This window comes from Ixodes scapularis, unplaced genomic scaffold, assembly GCF_016920785.2.
Source record: "Ixodes scapularis isolate PalLabHiFi unplaced genomic scaffold, ASM1692078v2 PGA_scaffold12__126_contigs__length_90152505, whole genome shotgun sequence".
Taxonomy (NCBI): Eukaryota; Metazoa; Arthropoda; class Arachnida; order Ixodida; family Ixodidae; genus Ixodes; species Ixodes scapularis.
The window spans coordinates 37504477-37526821 of NW_024609838.1; the positions used below are offsets into that span (position 1 = coordinate 37504477).

The 22345-nt window shown below is 45.3% G+C and overlaps 1 pseudogene; it reads right to left on the reverse strand.

Annotated features, from left to right (window-relative positions):
* Positions 1–236: 236 nt before the first annotated feature.
* On the reverse strand, positions 237–10815 carry LOC120847600 (annotated as a pseudogene).
* Between the last annotated feature and the right edge of the window lie 11530 nt (positions 10816–22345).

The following is a 22345-nucleotide window of genomic DNA, read 5'->3' on the forward strand; positions in this document are numbered from 1 at the left end:
CTTAAAACACAGAGTGAAAAAAAATTATTAAAGCATTAGATACACTCTCTGGGTTTTCAACACCTTGACCATTAACTTCAAGACTAGCGAAAGTCATTATCGTAAGGGACAGATATTGCCAAAACCATTTCGGGTCTGATTTCAAAAAATTTTGCATAGTCACTGAAAAGGAATGGCTCTTCAAAGCGCATAAGCGATCCTTCAACAATCCAGGAAGACGCGAAACTTCTTGTTTATTAACTGGCTTCTTTTTGTGCTTTCGCTTCACCTGCCGTTTTAAATGCAGGATGCCCCTCGTAATCCATGGGCTGCGGTTCTTTGACTCGTTTGAGGGGAACGTATTGTCGAATACAAGTGTTCACTATTGGTTTGAATTCTTCCCATATTTCATTCACCGGCCTAGGGCGGTTAAAATCAGACAAAGTTACCTCAATGTAGTCCTAAATACTAACATCACTTGCGCGCTCAAAGTTCCTAACAATCTTTTACGGGTTATTTTTCGATGGCTCATCCACGTTCAGATAGCATGCCAAAGAGACGTCGTGATCTGATATTCCGCTGCATACAGAAATATCAAAGTTGGAAAGTTCTTTACTTACGAATACCAGGTCCAGGGTAGTGTCAACTGTTCTGCCATTTTCTAGTACTTTGACCGACAACTTGAGTAAAATGAAAATCAAAAGTAAAGTCCAAAAGGGTTTCAGAGTGTCCCACGTCGCTAACACCCGATGATAATGCATTCCTGGCAGGGTAAAATTGCCTGCTATTATTACATTTGGTATGTGCTTTATATTAGTTTCAATGTAAATATAGAGCCTTTCAATTAACAATTTTTTCTGCACCAGGTGGACGATAAACGGCAACAATAGTAATACAGTTGTTATACCATTTCAACTAATAAAAAAGGCCTCCATGCTCATGGATTTGATTCAACAAAGGATTACATTCAATGTGATACTGAACAAGAATTGTGACGCCCCCGCCACATGATCCTCGGTCTTTCCGAAATATTTTATAATCGGGTGAGGTAATCTCGCTATCCACTATACTGCTCTGCAACCAAGTCTCAGTGACAACAACAACGTCGGGAGTGTGTGATAACAAAAGGTGCTCAAAATGATCAACATTGTTAAGTAAACTACGCGCGTTTAAAATTATTAACGAGATATCGCGCGTAAGAGAAGCCTTGAGTCGTCACGTAGAAACGCGGTGTTCTTTGTTTGGAATTCGTGAGCGACGTTTTTTACCAGTCCCAGCGATACATTGTCCTGTCGATCTGTATCTTATCGTTGAGCAGCTTAACTCTGGAACATTGGTCTTTATCTGGCTTAGCGCTTTCCCACAGAAGTTTTCTTATTTCTAGTGTTTTTTTAGTATAGTCGTTTTAAACAGATATTGCTGTACCCCTGAACTTAGGACAGTTCCGTAGCACTTGTATTCGTGCTGATTTGAGGTGTAAGTCATATTCATGGTGCGCTTAGCTCTCATTAAGCGAGTGAACGTTGTTCTCTGTTACGGGGGGTGCCGGAGGAGCAAAGGTGTCCACCGACATTTTCGGGCAGAGCTTCGGAGGCGACCTCCGCGCTCCCCTACAGTCCTACGCTGGGTGAGGTACGCCTCGACGAAGAGCGGGATCCCCAAAACACGCCACTCACAACAGCGGTGTCGTCACCAAAGCTGACGCCGAAACATCCGGTACTTGCGGTGCCATCTCTGCCGAGCCCCGCTTGTCGACTTGGAGAGCACTGCCAACATATACCGGCTGTTGCGTCAATCAGACGCCTTTGGTTAGCACGAGGCCACGTTAAATAAGAATTTCAAGTTTTTTTGTTTTTTTTTATGTTTTTTACTCAGGTATGTTTGTTCAGTCATATTTTTATATCCTTAATACAGGTTCTTGGACCAACACTGTGGAACATCTTAGCGCCACAGGTTCAGAAACCGATTAATGCCGTCCCTTTAAAGCAGCTTACGATTCTCTTTACTCTCCGTGTACATACTTCCGGCACAATAAATTACGAAGCTTATTTTATTACCACGAGGTAAGCAATTCTAGTAAATGTAAGGCGAGAAAAAAAAAAGAGAGCTGTAGAGTTATGGGTTCACAAGATTCCAAACTCCGGATTCAAATTTCGCAAGAAAAGCCGCGGCCAACACTGTTAACACGTCATACAAAATTACTGCCTGCAGACACGTTCGAAGCGAACATCTGCATGAAGCAAACATTCTCCGACCATGCTTGAGGACTGTCCGCAGCTTATTTTTTACTATGTTTGCAGTGAATACAAAACTGTTTCAGGGGGTCTTTAATGTGATGTATATGCAGTCTTACTGCAGGTTAAAAGGCTACTAAAGCTAAGAGTAAGAAGGCCGAAATGTTACAATAGTAACTAACAGCTTAGAAAACGCATTTTTACGCTTCTTAATTTTGTGATCTCTTCTTCGGCGTTCCTCTTGGCTGATGCAGCAAGCTCATTAGTTGAGATGAAAAAATAGTATGCTCGTGACTTGCCACGCCCTGCTATTAAAACTAAAATAACGGCAATGAACGACGAGCAGGGAACGTGTTTGCGTGTATATACAGGGTGTGTTCAGACACGGACGGTCATAGTGGTGTGAAGCCTATTTTTTGTTTCAAATAAATTTTTTCTATAAAGTAGCGAAACCTGTTCACACAACAGAACAGACGTTACTTTTGCAAGATACTTCATAGTATTCGTGAGAAAAATCACATTCGAGATGAGGTTGGAAAAACGATTTTCCCAACTACGCGATGACGCAGTTTTGAAGGCCGGAGGAATAAAGAATACAGCTTTCTACAGCGTTAACATTTTTACGTTTAATTCAAGCATACTTGTCTGTCAGGATTAGTTAAAGCTAACGTATTTGAGCATATATTTCAAGCGAAATAAAATGTCAAACTTGGCTTCTGGAACAAATCTTACATAGTGAGGCATTTTTTGGCGAACCTTTTAAGCCGCTTTAAATTTATGTTCTGAAACTGAAACGTTTTGTGTCGAGTGTTTTATGCTTTGTGAACTTTTAACTAATTCATTAGCATTATACTGTTGAAAGTGTTTTCTGCATTGCGCGCGGAAATTTCGTGAAAATAAAAAAGTCAAAATTTTGCGATTTTTGTTTGACAATTAAAAACAAATTATCATTCTAGATTTTCTTTAAACTTTAACCGATTAGCCCTTGATGACCAGTAGTTATAAATCTGCAAAGACATGTTGCATTATGTTGTTTTAAGACAGTAAAACAAACGTGTAACCAGGTCCTGGTCGCATTAATTACAGCTGGGGAGTTTCCGTCTTAACGACTAGTGGTACAGGAGCGACGCATACCACAGTATCCGTACTTGGTCATATTAATGCCCAGGCGTTATGAAGCACTATAATAATAGGACGTGAACTTTGTTTTATCGCTGATATGGCTCATATTGCCAATGAAAACTGGACGTCGCGGCGCGTATACGATCCTTATTAGGGTGTTATACTTGGCTGGTTACATGCTCATCGAGCTACCTTTCCAAAGTATTCATTTAATATCAGTACATGGCTGACAGAATAGTTTGATTCGTCCTTCTAGGCACCGCTAGGAGTCAGCGATGTTACAGGACCTTTTGGCCCGACCGATGGAGGGTGTGGCGTCAACGGAATGTTAAGCCGTTGGTATATTATGGCATTGTTACGTATGGCGTAACTGGACTCCAAGCCGGAGCATAGTTGAAGACGGCGCCGGAGGAATACAACTGTTGCTTGAGGCAGACTTTCCAAAAAATAAGTAATAGCCTGCCCCCCCCCCCCCCCTTATGGCACAAAAACAGGCCGAAGGTTACACACGAACGCGACGCGCAAAGGCGATCGCATCTCACCGACTCGTGGCGGCAATACGCGACACCGGCGGCGTCCCTGCGCGGTGTAACATAACCGGCCGGGCATGGGGTGATGGTAAAAAAACACCAAAGTCATTCCTCGTGCTGTGGCACAACAGCCCCTCCCCACGGAAGAACAAACAAAGAGAACGGAAGAGAGAGGAGGGGGGGGGGGGGTGTCAAGGACTCCTGGAGAGTTTTGCCGGTGCAAGCAGACTCTACGATTGTACGAAACATGTTTGATACATGGGTCTGTAGTTGTGTCCGCTCCAGAGCTCATTGAGGATTTCCCACCTATGGTTCGAAACAGCATCTTTACGCGCGGAGCTATGCCGCGCGCTATTTGCGACAATCGAACTCATGACAAGGCGCATGCATGCTTAGCCTTGTCAAAAATTAAGGTACACCTCGGGGACAGCGCATCAATCTACTCTCGCCTCACTTACGTTAGTGATGGAGTGGCCGCTCCTTTTAAGAACCGGTACCAATTTCACGAGTTGCAGTACAGTTAGCTTCAGACGACGAAGTGGATCTTTCCGGCAGCAGGGCAAGGCATGCATGCGACGGGGAAGGGGGACTTGTAAAACACCAGGCCACCCTGCAAAATTTGCAGGCGCCTGCCACTGTACGTGTTTGTACGGGCACTGGAAGGAAAATGGAAAACGTCTTTTAGCTCTCCATTCTGGATGGCGAGCTTGAGGCATTTTGAGAGCGAAAAGAACTGGAGTGGGAAGACCACCAAGAGGGTGCCTAGAATCCAGTCGCTTACATGTGGGAATTTGAAAGATCATATTAGGAGGGTTTCTTGTACGTGGCACGCAGCGCGGACTCTGAGTGGAAGAAGCCCTGAGTCCCCCTGAACGTGTTCTAGTAGGTTACTTATTTCACCGAATCTGGCTGCGCCCGGATATATTAGAGACTCCTCTCGTCGATTTTCCCGGAGACCAACCCAGGCGTACATCACAGTTTTCAAATTTCTATGACCTTCAATATAAACAAGACCCCGTGGGAGAAACGGCTCGAAGGCCTCCCTGCATTTGGTTTGACATATCGCGCTTCCAACCACGCTCTTTTCGGCTCGTACAAAATGCGACCTGTGTGAATACGAAGTCTGCTCCGGATTTGGAACCGTGAGATTAGATCTACGAAAAAGCGGATCGAACCTGGGAAAAGCGACGCTGGATGGCCAGGTCTGTGCTGGGGAAGCCTTCGCAAGAAGTGTGCGTGTGTGTGTGTGTGTGTGTGTGTGTGTGTGTGTGCGTGTGCGTGTGCGTGTGCGTGTGCGTGTGCGTGTGCGTGCGTGTGCGTGTGTGCGTGAGCGTGTGCGTGTGTGCGTGTGTGTGTGTTTGTTTGTTTGTTTTTTTGGCTTCATCGAGCTGCCCACGAGCCCACCTTGGAATCCACCGGTACCACCCCCTCCGGACAATGCAAGGGAAGAGGCCGTCACTCCCGGACAATGACAGATTAGACTCTCCCTCCACCCGCTAGCTCGTCAGCATTGCAATCTGGTTGGTAGTAATTCAGGATTTTAGGAGTTCAGCTTTCATTTGTTTAGTAATTGTTTTCCTTCTGTGTATTTGCTAGGTAAATTTGTATTCTTCCGCTCGCACACCGCACACTGGGTAAAGTGCTAATACTATTTATTGCTACGTTCCGATACTTGTGAACCCCATTATATTATTTCTCTTTCTAATTAAATGATCGCTTTAATTATACTCCCATTGTTTAAAAACTTGTGTTACGTCCTCTTTATTGGCAAGGCCTCACCGCGGTGTAGGCCGGTCGTCTGGTCAGCAGATCTGTCTTGCTTTTCTGTTTATAGTGAACCACGAGCTTGTGCGCGTGTGACGGCTTACGGCACTTGGTGGCGGCGCTGGCTGATTCTTACAAAGAGATGTTCTAATTTCAAATAAACACCTGCAGGTTTTTGCACTTTATAACTCTTTCGGAATTTTATAAAAAATATTTCTCCAGATCGATAACCCTCTTGCCCCCCTCAACCCAGTCATAGATGATGACTTTTCTGAACACGGATGAGGCGTCGCAGGAGATCCCGTTGGAGCGACTTGAGTAGCGCCCGAGCGCACACTTGGCGGTTGCCTCCGTCACTGAACCGCTTACGCTACCTGAATCTCCCCTAACTCAACCTTGATTTCCGTTCATTCGCCATTGTTTTTCAAGACATACACTTCTTTCGTTCCGCCCTAGCCATGCGAGCCATCGGTTGGGAAATAAGTTTCCGCAACGTGCTCGTTTAAGTGGTGCCTAGAGAAATAAATTAATCAATCCCTTTTGTCAGCAAGCTTTCCAGCGATGCCTATAAACACGAATCAAATTATTTTGTTGGTCAGGTACTAATATTAAAGTACTAGCTTTAAATTGTAGCACAATGAACATATAGCCAGCCAAGTATAACACCCTAATAAGGATCGTATACCCGCCGCAACGTTCAGTTTTTACTGGCAATATCAGCCATATCAGCAAATGAAAGCAAGTTCGCCTGCTATTCTTATAGTGCTTCATGACGCCTGGGCATTAATATGACCAAGTACGAATACTGTGGCATGCGTCGCTCGTGTACCACTGGTCGTTAAGACAGAAACGCCGCAGCTGTAATTGATACGACTATGACCTGGTTACACGTTTATTTTATTGTTTCGAAAGAAAATAATGCAACATGTCCTTACAGATTTGTAATGGGTGGTTATCATTTGAGCCCGTTCTTGTTTCGCCCTTCTCACTTGGCCCTTCTCAAAACAACCATTCTCAAAAGGATCTTCTCTCTTGGACCTGTCGCATTTGGCCCTCTCCCGTTTCGTTCTTCGCACTTCAACCCTCCTCATTTGAGTCCGTTTTCGTTTCGCCCTTCTCACTTGGCCCTTCTCAAAACAACCATTTTCAAAAGGATCTTCTCTCTTGGACCTGTCGCATTTGGTCCTTTCCCATCTCGTCTTTCGCATTCCAACCCTCCTCATTTGGGCCCGTTCTCGTTCGCCCTTCACACCTGGTCCTTTCAAAACAGCCATTCTCAAATATATCTCGCTTTGACGCGTCGCACTTGACTTTTTCCATACCAAAATCGTTTTTTAGGGTAATATTAATAAATGCATTGATATATTTTATGCGTGGGTATGTGTGTGTGTGTGTCTTGCTACAGGCATACTCTCTCTACTAAGGATTTTAGCAGTGCGTCGAGGTCGTCGTGAAAAGCTCTGACTATAAAACAGACAAACAATTTATCGCAGCCAGTTCATATTCCGAAATGTCACGTTGTTTGAGGTCTCTCGACTTGGGACAATGCCACCACTTCCATAATGCAGTGGTTCTCAAATGGTGTCTGCGAAGGCATCCTAGGGGTCCACGAAGCCTGCCTTATCAGTCAAGCACGGCAATATTAGTTGTCTTTCTTCACGTTGAGAAGAAACGTTCCAATTTTCGGGTGAGTACACTCGTTTGTATGTCAATGAGACAAGTCTACTTCAAGTTCACACTAGCGATTAGTTATATTCATTTATTAAATCATTATGATGATAACCTATACCTTTCTATTCCCGTCACCCCAAGCGGGGTCCTCCATCATCTCCGCCTTTCTACGAGGGATCCGCGAAATATCAATTGTTGAGAACCACTGCTATTATGTATGCTATCTGTTCAAACGAAATTCCACATATAAATGTTCATCGCTTTCTTTTTTTGTTTATTTAAAGGAAGGGAAGCAGGCGTCATTTTACGATTCTCAGTGCGTACCTCTACACATACCATATATCTGATGGTGTGTTGGGGGCCCAAGCAAGGTAAGGCTTATCAACAAAACCGCAAAGGCATAACGACGTTAGAAGCATGCCGAACTAGAGCCATTTGGTCGTAGCGAGAACGGGCGAAATGAGAATGGGTCCAGTTGCGAAAAATACAATGTGGATCTGATGAGAAGGTTCAAACAAGGCGAACCAAACGAGAATGGGACGAAATGCGCACGGTCAAAATGCAAATGGGACGTTTTCAGATAACGGGCAAAATGAGAATGGGCCCAGTTGCGAAAAACACGATTCGGATCTTATGAGAATATTCAAACGAGAAGGACCAAATGAGAAAGGGACGAAATGTGCAAGGTTCAAATGCAAATGGACCTTTTGAGATACACCCATTTGTAATTACCGGTCATCAAGGGCCCATTGGGTAAAATGTAAAGAAAATCGAGAATGCTTTTTTTTTTTCATTGCCGCTCAAAAATCGCAAAATTTTAACTTTTTGGATTTTGACGAAATTTTCGGGCGCAATGCAGAAACTACTTTCAACAGTATAACGCTAATTAATTTGTTAAAAGTTTACAAAGCATAAAGGAGGAGGAGGAGGAAATAACATTTATTGTCCGACAGAATTGGCATTCTCCCTCCCCCCTCGGCACCAGGCCGGGGAGGCAGGACGCACCGCTTTAGACGCTGGCCAGGAGGTCTAGTGTCCCGGCGGCCTCTTCAGCCAGTCGGACGAGGCGGAGCTGGAGCTCAGGGTCCGAACTGCGCAGCAGGGTCTCCCAGGATTCTTTAGAAGCGATATTTAGCGCCCTCCCAGGAGAATTTGAGCATTCCCAGGAGAATTTGAGCATTCCCAGATTATATGGTCGAGGGACCCTCTCAACCTGCAGTGTGTACACTCGTCTGATCTTATATCCGGGAACATATGGTTCACCAGGATTGGGTGTGGGTACGTGTATGTTTGGAGTCGTCGCCACGTGACTGCCTCCGTATTATTTAATGACGGGTCTGGTGGGGGTACCAGCCTACGTTCCAATCTGTAATGTTGAGTAATTTCCCCATATTTTACCATGCGTTCACCGCTCCCTTGCCAGAGGGGGTCCTCACCAGCCCGGTGGTATAAACCTCGAGCTAGCTTGTGAGCCGCCTCGTTGCCGGGGACGGAGGCATGTGCCGGTGTCCAGATCAACGTAATTTTCCTCGCAATTTGTCGCTGATCGAGAATCTTCGCCGCCGCAGCCGAGATTCTGCCTGCACTAAAATTTTGGATGGCAGTTTTACTGTCGCTTATGATAAAATTTGCTTCCGTGCCGACGCAAGCCAATGCTACCGCAACTTCCTCCGCCACTGCAGCGGAGCGCGTCCTTAAGGAGACTGCTGTAACGGCATTTCCGCGGCCATCGACTCGTCCATCGTGGCCACAAGCGGCGTCCACATACGCTACCTGCTCCGAGGCAGCTCCCTGTACCGGAGACTAATGGCCTCTGCTCTCTTCTCTCTTCTGATCTTATTATGCTCGGGATGCATATCCTTAGGTAAAGGGGGGATGGTTAGCCAGCTTCTGATTCCCTCCTTAATTTCTGCCTTCAGGATTGGGTCCCTGTGCGGATTGATTCCTACTTTAGCCAGGATAGTCCTGCCCATTTTTGTGGCGCACAATCTCTCAATCTGAGATGTGCGCACCGCTTCCGCCAGTTCCACCCACGTGTTGTGCATCCCGAGCGCCAAAAGTCGCTCTGTGGATGTGCACGTGGGCAGGCCCAGCGCGCGCTTGACGCATCTACGTATTAATCCGTCAATTTTCATCTTTTCTGCCGACTTTAAGTCGAGATAAGGCTTAGAGTAGCTAACTCTGCTGAATATGAAAGCTTGTACCAGCCTCATTAAATTCTTTTCTTTTAATCCTCGCCCTTTGCTCGCAACCCGCCTGATGAGGCTCAGTGTCTGCATCACGTGGCTCTCCAATCGCTTTAGAGTCTCTCCGTTGTGGCCATGAGACTCGGCCATTAGAACTAGGCCGAGAATTTGTATCTGTTCTACTTTTGGGACCTCTGCTCCCGCTACCTGAATTAGAATATCTGACGGTGCCTTACACCGGAGATGCTTAGGGTTGTAGACGAATAGTTCCGATTTTTGTGGCGAACAAGCCAATCCTCGCTCGGCCGCGTACCTCACGATTGTGTCGGTCACCGCCTGGAGCCCTTGTTCAATTTCCGAGTCACTACCCTGGTTGACCCATAAGGTAATGTCATCTGCGTAGAGGCTGAATTGTAGCCCCTCGATGCGTTCCAACTGCCCGGGGAGCGCGCACATGGCCACGTTAAAGAGGAGGGGGGACAACACCGAGCCCTGGGGCGTGCCCCTGCTGCCCTGCTCAAGAATGGAAGATTCGAAAGATTGGAATTTTACGCAGGCCGTCCTGCCGGAAAGGAAGTTTCGCACGTAATTGAAAGTTTTAGTGCCCACATTTAGATTGCTAAGACCGGTAAGTACTGACTCGTGCTTTACGTTGTCGAAGGCTTTCGTCAGGTCTAGCCCTAGGATCACCTTCGCATCCTTAGACCGCGAGTCGACAATGTCGTGTTTAATCTGAAGCATGATATCCTGCGTGCACAGATGAAGGCGGAACCCGATCATTGTGTGCGGCAAGAGGTCCTGCTTTTCCAGGTATTCGATTAATCTCGTCTGGATGACGTGCTCCATTAGCTTTCCTATGCACGAGGTAAGCGATATGGGCCTGAGATTCCCGAGCTGCGGAGGCTTGCCCGGCTTGGGTATTAAGGTGACGTTTGCCGATTTCCATTGCTGCGGCAGCTCGCCTTTGTCCCAGCATTCTTGCATGTACTCCGTTAGGTAACCTATCGAGGTATCATCCAAGTTCCTGAGCATTTTATTTGTAATCCCGTCAGGACCCGGGGTGGACTTTGTGCGGAGCCTAACTAATTCTGCTCTAACTTCCGCTTCAGTGATGGGGGCATCAAGCGCCTCGTTGTGCGCACCATCATAGTCTGGAAGGGGAGTTTGATGGGTCTCACCTACGTAGTTTTCTATCAGTTTCTGCATGAAATCGTCGTCGCCGCCGTCAAAAGCCTGTCGAGCTTTGGCGAGTCTGATTCCCGATTGGGTTTTCGAATTTTCCGGGTAGAGCAAATGGCGGAGCATACCCCACGTTCTAGCGAGGTTCATCTCGCCTTCCATACAAAGCATGAAACACTCGACACAAAAAGTTTAAGCTGTAAAACATAAATTTACAACGACGTCAAAAAATGCCTCTTTATGTCAAATGTGTTCTAGAAGCCAAGTTTGGCATTTTGTTACGCTTGAAATATAGGCTCATATAAGTTAACTTTAATTAATTCTGACAGAAAAGTATGCTTTCATTAAACGTAAAAATATTTACGGTGTAGAAAGCTGTATTCTTTATTCCTCCGGCTTCCAAATTTGCGTCATCGCGCAGTTGGAAAAATAATTTTTTCAGCCTTCTCTCGAATGCGATTTTTCTCACGAATACAAGGAAGTTTCTAGCAAAAGTAAGGTCTGTACCGTTGTGTGGACAGGTTTTCCTACATCATATAAAAATTTATTTGAATACAAAAAATAGGCATGGCACCACCATGACCGTCCTTATTTGAACACCCTACACTATGCCCTCTTTGTTTTAATATGCCGCCTGTACTGTACACTAACACATCAAATCCTTTTTGACGGTCCGCAAAGAAAATCGGTTCCTCAACTTATCGTGCTGCGATTTACTTCTGAGATGCGGCTAGGTGGCTGAAGCCTGAAGTCAAAATATCAACGGATAAAGTTTCCTCGTTAAAAAAAATGGCTCGAGGTACACCTAAGCACTTATAATGAGTTGTGAATGCGAAAGCATGCATGCCGTTCCTTGGTTTCCTTATTTCGTCTGCGGCGTACTTGCGTCGACGGTCGAGCGCGCGCGCTCTCCTCGCCACGCTGACCTTAGGCGTGAAGCGGTGGAACTGCTGCCCCACGGACACGCAGCGCCATGGGGAGGCGCTAATTGAAACTGACGCGCGGCGGCTTCGTATATTTGCCGGTTTGGGTGGCTTTCTGGTGCGGTTTCAAAGCTGTGATGCCTCAGATCACGGCTTCGGGAATTCATCTGCCGTTTGGCGGGGCTGATGCATCGGTTCGCTCCATGGGACAGTTAATGCTTTCGGATTAACAGTCAAAATAAAGAGTGGTTTTAGGCCAACCTACAGCCCCATTAGCAGACGATGTCCAGGCCGTGCTCACCTAGTTGTATTTGCCGAATAAAAGGTTAAAAGGCACGAACAAACGAGGACAATAAAGAAACACGGACGACAGGACAGGCTATTCACTCTCAACTGGTTTTTATTAACACCATTGTCACCTATATATACACATTGCCTAAACCACATCGGATCCAATCACCACAATCAGAGCCAACCTTCCAGAAACACCAACAGAAGTCGGAAGCATCGAGACCTCGTTGAGCCCGATGGCGCCGAGCTTAGAAGACTATCTTCCGAAGTGTTTCACAATACCGGCGCGCATCTTTCTGACGCACAATTTTTAAAACACGATAATCTATTTTGTTTTAACAAACTAGATAGGAAAAGATTAATATATATTGGTCATGGTTTTACATTTTTGGTACAGAAAATACCGATCGGGTCGCCGCATATAATCGTGTCTCACGCTGCACCATCTTTCGGCGGAAGATACAGAGCAAGGTCAGGACATCGCTCCGAATGCTGCCGTAAATTGCTCGACAGATTTTTTATTTATTTATCTTTTTTTTAACGAGGTAGGTTTATCTGTTTATATTTTAAATTAAAGCCTCCACCACCTAGCCTTACCTCCGCCGCAAATCGCAGCGCCATACGTTGATTAACTGATATTTGCTGGCCGTTTCAATTGGATTCGGAGCATTAGTGGACACGCTGTTAACAAAAAATATTGCAAGCTATATTCACTGACAGCGTAAGAAACGCCGAGCATTGTTTGCATATTGTGGGATTGTTGCTTCACGAGTCGTTCATCGGTGTTCTTATATGCTCCTGCCGCAATCATACTGGTCGCGGAGTGATGACAAGGTGCTTGTTACTTGCCGCCCCCCCACCTAGAGTTCCCGTATAAAACTACCTACAGCAGCAGAGTTGCGCGTTCATTCCGTGCGGGTGGCGGTAACACCGGCTTTCCTGCTTGGCCCTAGATGCTTCGCTTCTCACGTGACTGAATTCCGCGAATAGAATAGAATAGAATTCCGCTGCGCATGGAAAACAGGAAACGAGGATTAGGAGGCGGTAGCAGGGGAACATACGCCGACGGACGTGCAACGTCGTCGGAGCGAACGTAGCGGTGTTTTTCCTGCATGACGCCGGATGCTTTGTTTCTCACGCGATCGATTTCGGCGCGTAGCGGCGTTGCGGCTCGGGGAAATCAAACGCGCAACTCTGCTCCCCGCCCGTTCGGGAGAAAATATTGAGGTACTCTGCGTTTCTTCGGTTCTCAGTGAAAATACGTTGAGGTGTGTGTTTACATATTTGGCCTTCTGGACAGACCATTCCATCCCTTATCACCCAGGAAAAAATGCTGAGTCACTGAGTTGTACACGTATGCACAGGGTCCAATGTACTACACAACAAAGCAACAGCGCATGCTCAGATGGCGTTCCTCAGCCCAGCAGACAAAGGTAGCAGCGCACAGAACGCCAATTTCGGAAAAGCTAACGCCGCAATCTCCTTAGCTCCTGAGCGTTGATAAGAGGCTCACAGCTTGCCATACCCCACATTTTTTTTTAAGCTTTCAGTCATGTGGAAATTGCTTTTATCGTGCGTCAGCAGAGAAGATTTTTGTTCATTCAAATATCGGTTCTATCTCCGCGACTTAGCAGAAATAGCTTTCATCTTAGTTTTGTTTCGTATCGCCACATAGTTGTGCCCTACCAGGCTTACGAAATTCGCCGAAGTTCTACAAACGCGACGGCAAATGTGTTCAATGGACCGTGACACAGCCGAACTAAGTTTTTCTTCTTTGTTCGCTCGAACCATGTCGTTAGGCTACACGGATAGCGCGCGCACTCGCGTTCCCAAGACGATTGCGAAGTCGGTTCGTTAGAAAACGTTTAATCGGCTCTTTTGCAACGCAGTCCCAGTGCACTTTCTAACGACGTCTCGGTTCGCTGCACCACCGAGTTCCCGTGGATCGCTTACAGTTGGCCTATTCAACTTTATTTGGACGTGAGCTCGTCGCTGACATACGGTCCAGCGAATTCGCTGACGACCATACGTGGCACAGAGGCTAAGATGTACACGCGTAATTTGTTTATTTATGTTTTTATTTATTTACTTTTTTATTTTCACATTCTGCCACTCGGCTTGGGGTCATTATAAAATAACTTTTTTTTTTTGGTTTCTTTATTCAACGTAGGGAGTCCACACAAATCTGACTCCCTAAGTTCTCGCAAAAAAGTTGGGAGATCAAGTCGCTACAATCTATGTGGTGAACTCGGCGATTGACGAGAATAGAAATATATGTAGACCTATAACAAATATTGGGATATGACACTGTGCACGACGTCTACCGAACTCACTGCTGGAAAGGAGAATATTTTGTCGTGTGTGTGTGGCGGTGGCGGGGGGGAGGAAGGGGGCGGGGGGTTAGGGGGATTCGAACCCTCGCCATTCGCCAAGTTCCTTCCCTAGATTGCAGCGATTCGCTCTCGTACGTGTTCTGCAGAAAAGTAGACACCCTAGATTAGTTAGAGTATATATCAGAGAATAACACGGTATCACGGCAACAGATTAAAACATTTACACCCACAATTATTAAGATAGGGCACGACGCATTAAAGAACATCCCAAGCACCAACAGTGTGAAAATATCTGCCAAAGAAAGATACACACAAACAAGTTTCCCCAATGAAAGTGTTTTAATATGTTTCACAGATTGCAGACATCACTCTTATACAGCCCCTGTTAATTATAAAAAAACGGCTGAGAGGGAAGATAAAAAACAACTTCTTGGTAAAACAGAGTTCACTCCTCTATCGTTTATAAATAAAATTGGACAATGATATTAATTAGTTATACTCTCGAATGACCGGAATTGCGATTTAACATATTGGGTGTGGTCAATGCTAAAAACATTTAGGGTATATGAAAAAATAATGAACTTTTGTCTAGCGTTTTTACGTGTATCAGAAAGGAGTGCGAGGCCGAGAGTTAGACAAAAATATTCAGAAAAACGTCCCTTAGGAGTCTTTGCCAATCACGACCTTCGAACTCAGAGATTTTAACTTATATTAGTAACATTATGTGGGGAAATCCCTTAGACGGAGTAAATTCACGATCAAATAAATTAATATTTCTTCCAAGGGGAACGCAGTTTGTACCCTCTGGGAGATTGGCCGGCCGAGATAGGCCCGTACTGGGTGCACATTTTGAGCTGCGTCCCAGCAATTTCAACGAAAGACATCAGACACTGGTTTAAGGCATCGTACCGCATCCATGACACAAATGAAAATTTTAATTATTTCTTAACTTTGTCGCCGCTACGGATGTGCCTGCCAACCTGAGAGCTACGGCTATCATTAGACATTCCGTACTCCGACCCGAGTATTATACGTCCTAGCAAATACCACTCAGTGGGCTCGCCCGGCAACGCTGTCCCGCGTAATTTTCTGCGTGTCGTAAATAATTAAAGCTGAAAAACTTAGGTATCTTACGTCAGATATGCTGTAGCTCTTGACAACGCTGTATGACGTGGGGGCATTTGAGTTGTCCGGCGGTTGAGCGAATGAACGACCTAAAATTAATCTCTCGCGTCGCACGAGTCGCGGGTGTGCGCTGGTAGACAAAAGTGCAAAAGACAACAAAAAAACAAAGGGGGCCAAGGCCGAAGGCGGGAAAATGCTTAAAGACCTGCTTGTTTTTGTCACGACAATAAGCGCGCCAATCAACGCATTCGCACTGTCGAAAAACAGTGGTGCACAAAGTTGCAACACACATGTGAGGTACTTCCTATCGCGCGTTGTACGTAAAGTCTATACGACGAGCAAGCGTTCCAAAATGCGTCTTAGCAGCATCTAAACGTAAAGAAACGCACGCCATACAAATGGCAACAAAGAGACACGTAGATAACTGTGCCATATCCAGGCAGCCAACCTCGCCCCATCACTGGTGTGGGGGTAAACAGAGGCACGTGGGCGTAGTTTGGGGGGAAAGCAAAGGCAAAAGGCGCGCAAGGAGCGGGCGAACGCACAAAGGCAATCGGCGCCGTGAATGCAAAGTTGAAGCTGCTTGATCCAATCTATCGTATCATAACGTCGGCTGTGGCATGACTTAAAGTGAAACGGGGTATGTTTGTTTGGTTGTTTTTATTTTTTATATACGAGTACCAAATTAATTTGTGACAATAGGGTGCGTGTCAAGAAACGAGTATCTTAATATTATTATTATTATTATTATTATATCGCAGGCTATGAGATTTCAGCCTTGGTCAAAAAGAACGCCAAAACAAAATCACCAAGATGGCGCGAATACGTTATGAGGAAGCCTCGCTTTTCTTGAGATGTCTATGAATACACATTTCCGCGAACCCCATTATGGTATTGCTAAAATGTGAAACAATGGTGAGTAATTCGAGCGCTACCTGTTCACCGAGGCACTTGGTGCAGACGCGTATTAAAAGTACGATAAAAAATAAGTAAGGAATAAAATAAAGAGTAAGTAAAAAATGATGCATAAATAAGGATAAATAGGGAAGTACAATAAAATGAGTAAAACTGCACTCCTAAAGCGTTCAAGATAAATGGCACACTTTGGGCTTCTTGCAGGTAGTGACATCTTTTAAAGCGCCGACTGTGTGACGGTGAATGTTTTAGAAGTAAATACCGTAGCACAAAAAAAAACTGAGTGATGTCATTTCGTTTACTTGAACTAAGCTTCCTCGTGCGTGTTGCTTTTGCTACTGGTAAAATAAAAAAGCACGAAATACTTTACGTACTCCTGTTTTTCTTGTAACCGATGTACTTACCGAATTATATATATTAATTTTTTTTTATTTAAAGTATACTGCTGGCCGTTACAACTTACAGGTCCAGGGGGGTATCAAAACAAGAATGCAGCTCCGAGTTTCGATATCACAAAAAGCAGCCCCCTGTGACGCTCGACACACTTCACTCGCCGTTTTCCACGCACGACAATCTTTCAGACTGCCTTCTTGTTGTTGTTGCTTTGTAGGAGAAAGTGAATGTCGGGGAAACACAAGTATCCAACGGAAACACTACAAAAGCCAATCTCAACCCCCAACAAGATTTTTTTATCCTCCACGCGCGCAGGTTTACACCTTCTTGGCTCGAAAATTGACACGACGGTAGAAATTGCTTACTCACCGCACCAATCATATCGTCCGTCTTTCATCGCATCACCCCTCACCTCGCGTTTGAGGCTGCACAGAGGACGTAATCCGGTGATGCAGGACCCACGGTTCCTTGGTCCAATAAACGCCTGCAGCTTTCACCGTTCTGTCGGCTTAGCGCTTAACGGAGCATCATTTTCCCCAACTCTAGACAGCCTCAATTACATACGGGGAGTTTTCAACTGCTTTATCGGGGTCACGTGGTTTTAATTGCCGCGTTTGCAATACGGGCTGCGAGAAGGTGGCGAACGTGTTAGTCGTATGGGAGCGTCCCAGCTTTTACGTCCGACAACGCAAGGCACGCGCACCTGCGACCATTGAGAGCAGGAGGTGTCCGTCATTAAATTGCGAACGCTCCAGGTGTGTTGAGTTGGTCCCTCTCTTGAGTCTAAGCTCTCTACGAAACTCGAGAGACATACCTCCCTGTATACTCACAAAGTCTGGCATTTCGACGACGAAGCCATAGAGTGCCCGGTCACAAATTTTGAGCGCGAGGATCTCGTAGCACAGAGCATCAAAAAGCCATTTCTAGGAAAACCTGGACGTCAGCGCAAGGTTGTTCTAACCGCGACGAAGCGAAACACACTTGTTCACTCAGGAAAAGTCTGTTTCGGCGTCTCGCCGCGGCGCGACGCTATTCAAGTGGCTCTCCTCTCGTCCGTTGTCTGCCGCTCCACCTTTTCCATTTCAGCGGCCGCTTCTCGTGGCGATCTGCCAGGCTTTGTCAGTATATAGAAGGCTATGCCGGAGAACACGACGCCTCCCAGCGGAAAAGACGCGAAGGAGAGAAGCGAGGAGCGATCGCTTATTTCAGTGGGCAGCGAGCACTGGCGCGGCCTGCCGGCCGGAATGGCAAAAAGAAATGAGGGGACTAAATGCTCGTCACTATAGAGTTGCGAACGGCATACTCTACCGCGGTTTTGGGAAAACCGCCATTTTGCGGGGGATTGGTGGCTGAGTGAGGCTAAGGCTCCACGGCCACGGAGCCCCTTAGAGCGAAAGCTCGCTCCGCGAAACCCGGGGGATCCTGGGTTCAATACCCACCCTTGTCCGTGCGTTCATCTAAATGAGCACCATAGCGGCATGCTGTCGTGTAATACTACTTTGAAGCACGTTAAAGAGCCCAGGCAAGCACACGCGCTGCACTGGTAAAATTTAAAATTTACACCGGAGACGACAGATGATTATTAGGGTTGACTCAGTTCCCGCCGTATAAACATACACACAACACGAAATACATATGGGAGTTCCATCGCTAATTGTTTACCGTCACCTGCTCCAAATAGAACAAAAAACACTGCGGGTTCCAGGTAACCACTCTGGAAGTATAGTGAGTAAACTTTATTTTGTGAAAACTGAAACGCGAAAATCCGAGGTGGATTCTAAATTCATATATTTTCATTCTTAGCAAAGCATTTTTGTATTCGTGGTAAATTATAACTAATTTAGTTACACGGATAACATATGCACACACCGAGAAGTGCCGGGCAAAGCAGAGAGTCGATAAAACGCAGTATAGATAAAGAACGCAAAATAATGATTCAAACTTTCTGAGATGCTAAGCGTTGCTCCTCATCGTTTTTTTTTTTCGTTTTCTTTTGATATAATACAGGGGTTTCATCAGGATATGGGCGTATTCTTGAGGAAACGCCCTATCCAAATTCATTCTGGGGAAATGACCACCGAAGCTCCTTTCGATAGCTCCACCCTTCTTTCGCAACTTCTATTTCATACACTTCATTGCGAATAGCGTGCTGCCCTGTGCATGTCAACTACGTCTTGGATGAGGTGACGAGGGACGATTCTTTTCAGCCCGTTATGTTAACAATCTCTTGCTAGGATCGACGCGATGCAGCCTTGAGTGGCGAGAGTCGAGATCTCGTATACAATGAAATCTCCCGGATCGGTTGCCTTTGGAGACCTGTTCCAGTGCTTTCAAGGAGACTGCAATCTTAAACTAATCTGCTTACACCTGCCCCCTCCCCTTCCCCCCCCCCTTTTTTTTCCCCGAAAGAAGAACTTGCAAATGAAATAAGGCGCTGTAGATGGCAATTTACTTTTAACATACAAACGCCTCCTGCGGTATTAATATGAAGGGTCACTGGTTTACCGGGGTGGGGTTGTGTAATATGTACTACGAGTTGTACGATAAAGGTCGGGCTAATGCTGGTTCACACACTTGCGTTTGGTCGCAGCCCAGTGCGTTTTGCAGTCTTTCGATCTCTTCCGTCGAGAGAACGAACCAGCGCCCTCTATTGAGAAGCCGTGGAACTCTTGCGCTTTCCGTTTAATTTCTTTGTTTTTTTTCGTGCATATTTATTTTTTCCCATGGGCTTGTAAAGCTTTTGATGATGTCCTAAACAACCGTTTCTCGTTGATAGTATGTACATTTGATCTGACAAATACTACAAAACCTGAACTCTAATGAAATGCTGGTTCAGCGCCACCTCATAGATGGCGCCACTGCGGAAGCGTGCTCTCTAGAGAGCCTAGATTGTAAAGAATGTTTATCCCGATCCATGGGTTGTTTGCAATTGAATGGCGGACGCCTCCCGCTCCAATTGGTCGCAAGTGCGCATGCGCTGCCTTGTTTGTCTTGGCGAGGAGGAAAGCAGGCGGAGGGGCGGAGAGGCTCGCAGACGATCAACGGGTTCGTCACCTCCTGGCAGCTACGCGGCCCACAAACCACGTGACCCCCGATGGAGCAGTTGGACACTCTCTGGCCGTGTTTCAAAATTTACTCGATCTTACTCCAGGGTAAGGGTTTTTTAACTTGAGGTTCTAAAACCGACAATCGCGTCCAACGTTTTTCAGTCTGTGTTACGTGACACGACCCGCCGGAGTAACTCGATTCTATTTGGGTAAGAATTAAAACACAGCCTCTGTGATACGGGCGGTAAGAGAGCACAAAGCTGCACAGCGCGCTCCGTTGCAACCAAACGAAAGCGTGTGAACCAGCCTTTAGTCGTCGTTCTCCCCTGGTGGTGAAATGTACCCCCTCAAGCGCTTCACAATTACCATAAAAATCTCGGTGACAAGCAGGACTCTCCGTGTGTCAACCTTCACAACGTCCGATTTGCTTTTCTTTTTGTCTGATAGTCTGCGATACCGGATGTAGAAGGTCATTTTAGTCGGTTTCAGGTTTCATACGATATAAAATACTCCCGGCAGCTGGCATGCGCCCGCGCTCTCTTTCTCCCAATTTTATGAAAATTTTCAGATCAGCTTGGTAACTCAGAGGACACACGTCGTGGGGGGTAGAGAATAATGAATGACCGTGTCTCGCTCTATATTATCCTCGTAGTTCCACGCGTTAAGAAAGTAAGATCAGCCTCACTGCTTTCATATAACTTCTCTTTTTAAGCGCGCCTAGAGCACTCCGTACAGAGTAGAAAATGACTGTAAGTTCACTTTCCTGCAGAAAACAGACTAGCGATAGTCGTGCAGTATCCAGTGAGGGACGAAGTACAGAATACGATTAGCTCTGAAAATATTGATATGCGCAGGGAATATGAGCATATGTAATGACATTCTCCCTGTCCCTGCGCACAGAATTTTTTTTTTCTTTTTTATTTCTTTTTCATTTTTTTTTTTTTGGTTTTGTCATTTGCTGGTATCCTATAATTTTTCACATTGATTCGCTGTCTTTGTGTTCTGCAGGGAAGTGAACTCACGCTTGGTTTTTGGAGTGTATCCAGGTAAAGGAGTTACGCGTTACTATACGTGACCACTTTTTTTTAATCAGTTTTTTATTCAGTTGTTCAAAACAAAGAGTACGGTACTTGAAAGCTTCAGGCCCGTCGCACCAATTTAAATGCGTATATTCTGAGCGACAAGGATTATGAAGACAGTTTTTTTTTATTAATCACGAGCAGACGCATACTCTTTTTTTCCGTTAGTGAATTTAATATGGGAAGCGGTGATTCTAATAGCGTTATAATCCATCACCTAGAAAAATACCCACTTTCCGTCTTTATAAGAGAAAACCATAAAGATATTGAAACTTGAAAGCAATTCTCTGTTAAATCTGATGTTGTAAAGGGAACTCAACATTAAAAAAACGTATTTCGAAGTACGCTACAACATCGCGTGAGTTATGCTCCATCGAATGCAATTTAGCAGTTCTTAAGTTTATATTTAGTCTGGAAACTTATTGTTTTTGCATGTGGTAAGAGATTTCCGAACTAGTAGTGTCCCATTAATTATGCCGGCCTTTACACCATATACGCTGAGGATGTTGAATTATAGCGGCTCGTTTCATGTTAAAACTCCAGAGAGCAATTTATCATGGGCTTTAATAACGTGGCTGTACTCGAGAAACTTCACTCTAATAAATTGCATGTGCATGTACTTTTCAGTTGAGAACTCGGGAAACAAGTTAGTGCAATTTCTGAAGGAATGTAGACAATTGCCGAGGATTAAACGAAATAAAACGTACGAACAACAAAATTAAGTATTTGAAGCGACACAGAGCCCAATATGGGCACGTAAAATGTCGTGGTCGGTTCTGCGTCGCTGACGTTTTTCAATTGGAAAGTATTTCCGGCATCGTATACTTGACGGGATAGCTCCGTGGGTTTTAGGGATTAGATATTCGAGTTATCAAAGGAAATCTAGAGAAGGGGGCCTTGTTTATTTTTATTCTGTGACACAAAAATAGTCTAAGGAGTTGATGGTGTTCTGATTTGAGTTTCTCTGTGATGGGTTTAGCGTGGCCTAATGTAAATATTCATGAAATAGTGAACTAAATACAAACTTAAATGTTCTTAAATTGTTACAATTCCACATGAAAATATTAATGTAAAAACAAAAACAGGACAATGTTTACACATGGAATGAAGAGCGTGCTGGTAAGGATGCCATAAATAATGGGAATAACATAAAACACACAATGGGTTAATACGATATCCCATTGGTAATCGTCTTGTCCATTTTTGGGTCTTATATTCCTCCCAATATTTATATTGAAGTTTAGAAAAGACGGCAATATAGGGGGTTTGTGGAGGTTCGGCTCATACACCCCCCCTGCACCCACTACGATTTCAAATAACTTCCAATCTCAAATACCATAATTTGTGGGCTTTTCTTCGGCTGAAAGAATGATAAATGGAATGACTTACTCAACACACCCTTAAGACATCAGCCTTCCTCTATTTAATGACAACCTAAGCAATAACGCACCCTCTTTTTGCTTAGTCATCCGTTCTTGGGTGTTCTTATCGTCTAATACAGTCATCTCATTGGCTGCGGGCCTACGTCACGCTCATTTACCGCTCAGGTCTCGTGTGACCCCGCGCTCCTAATC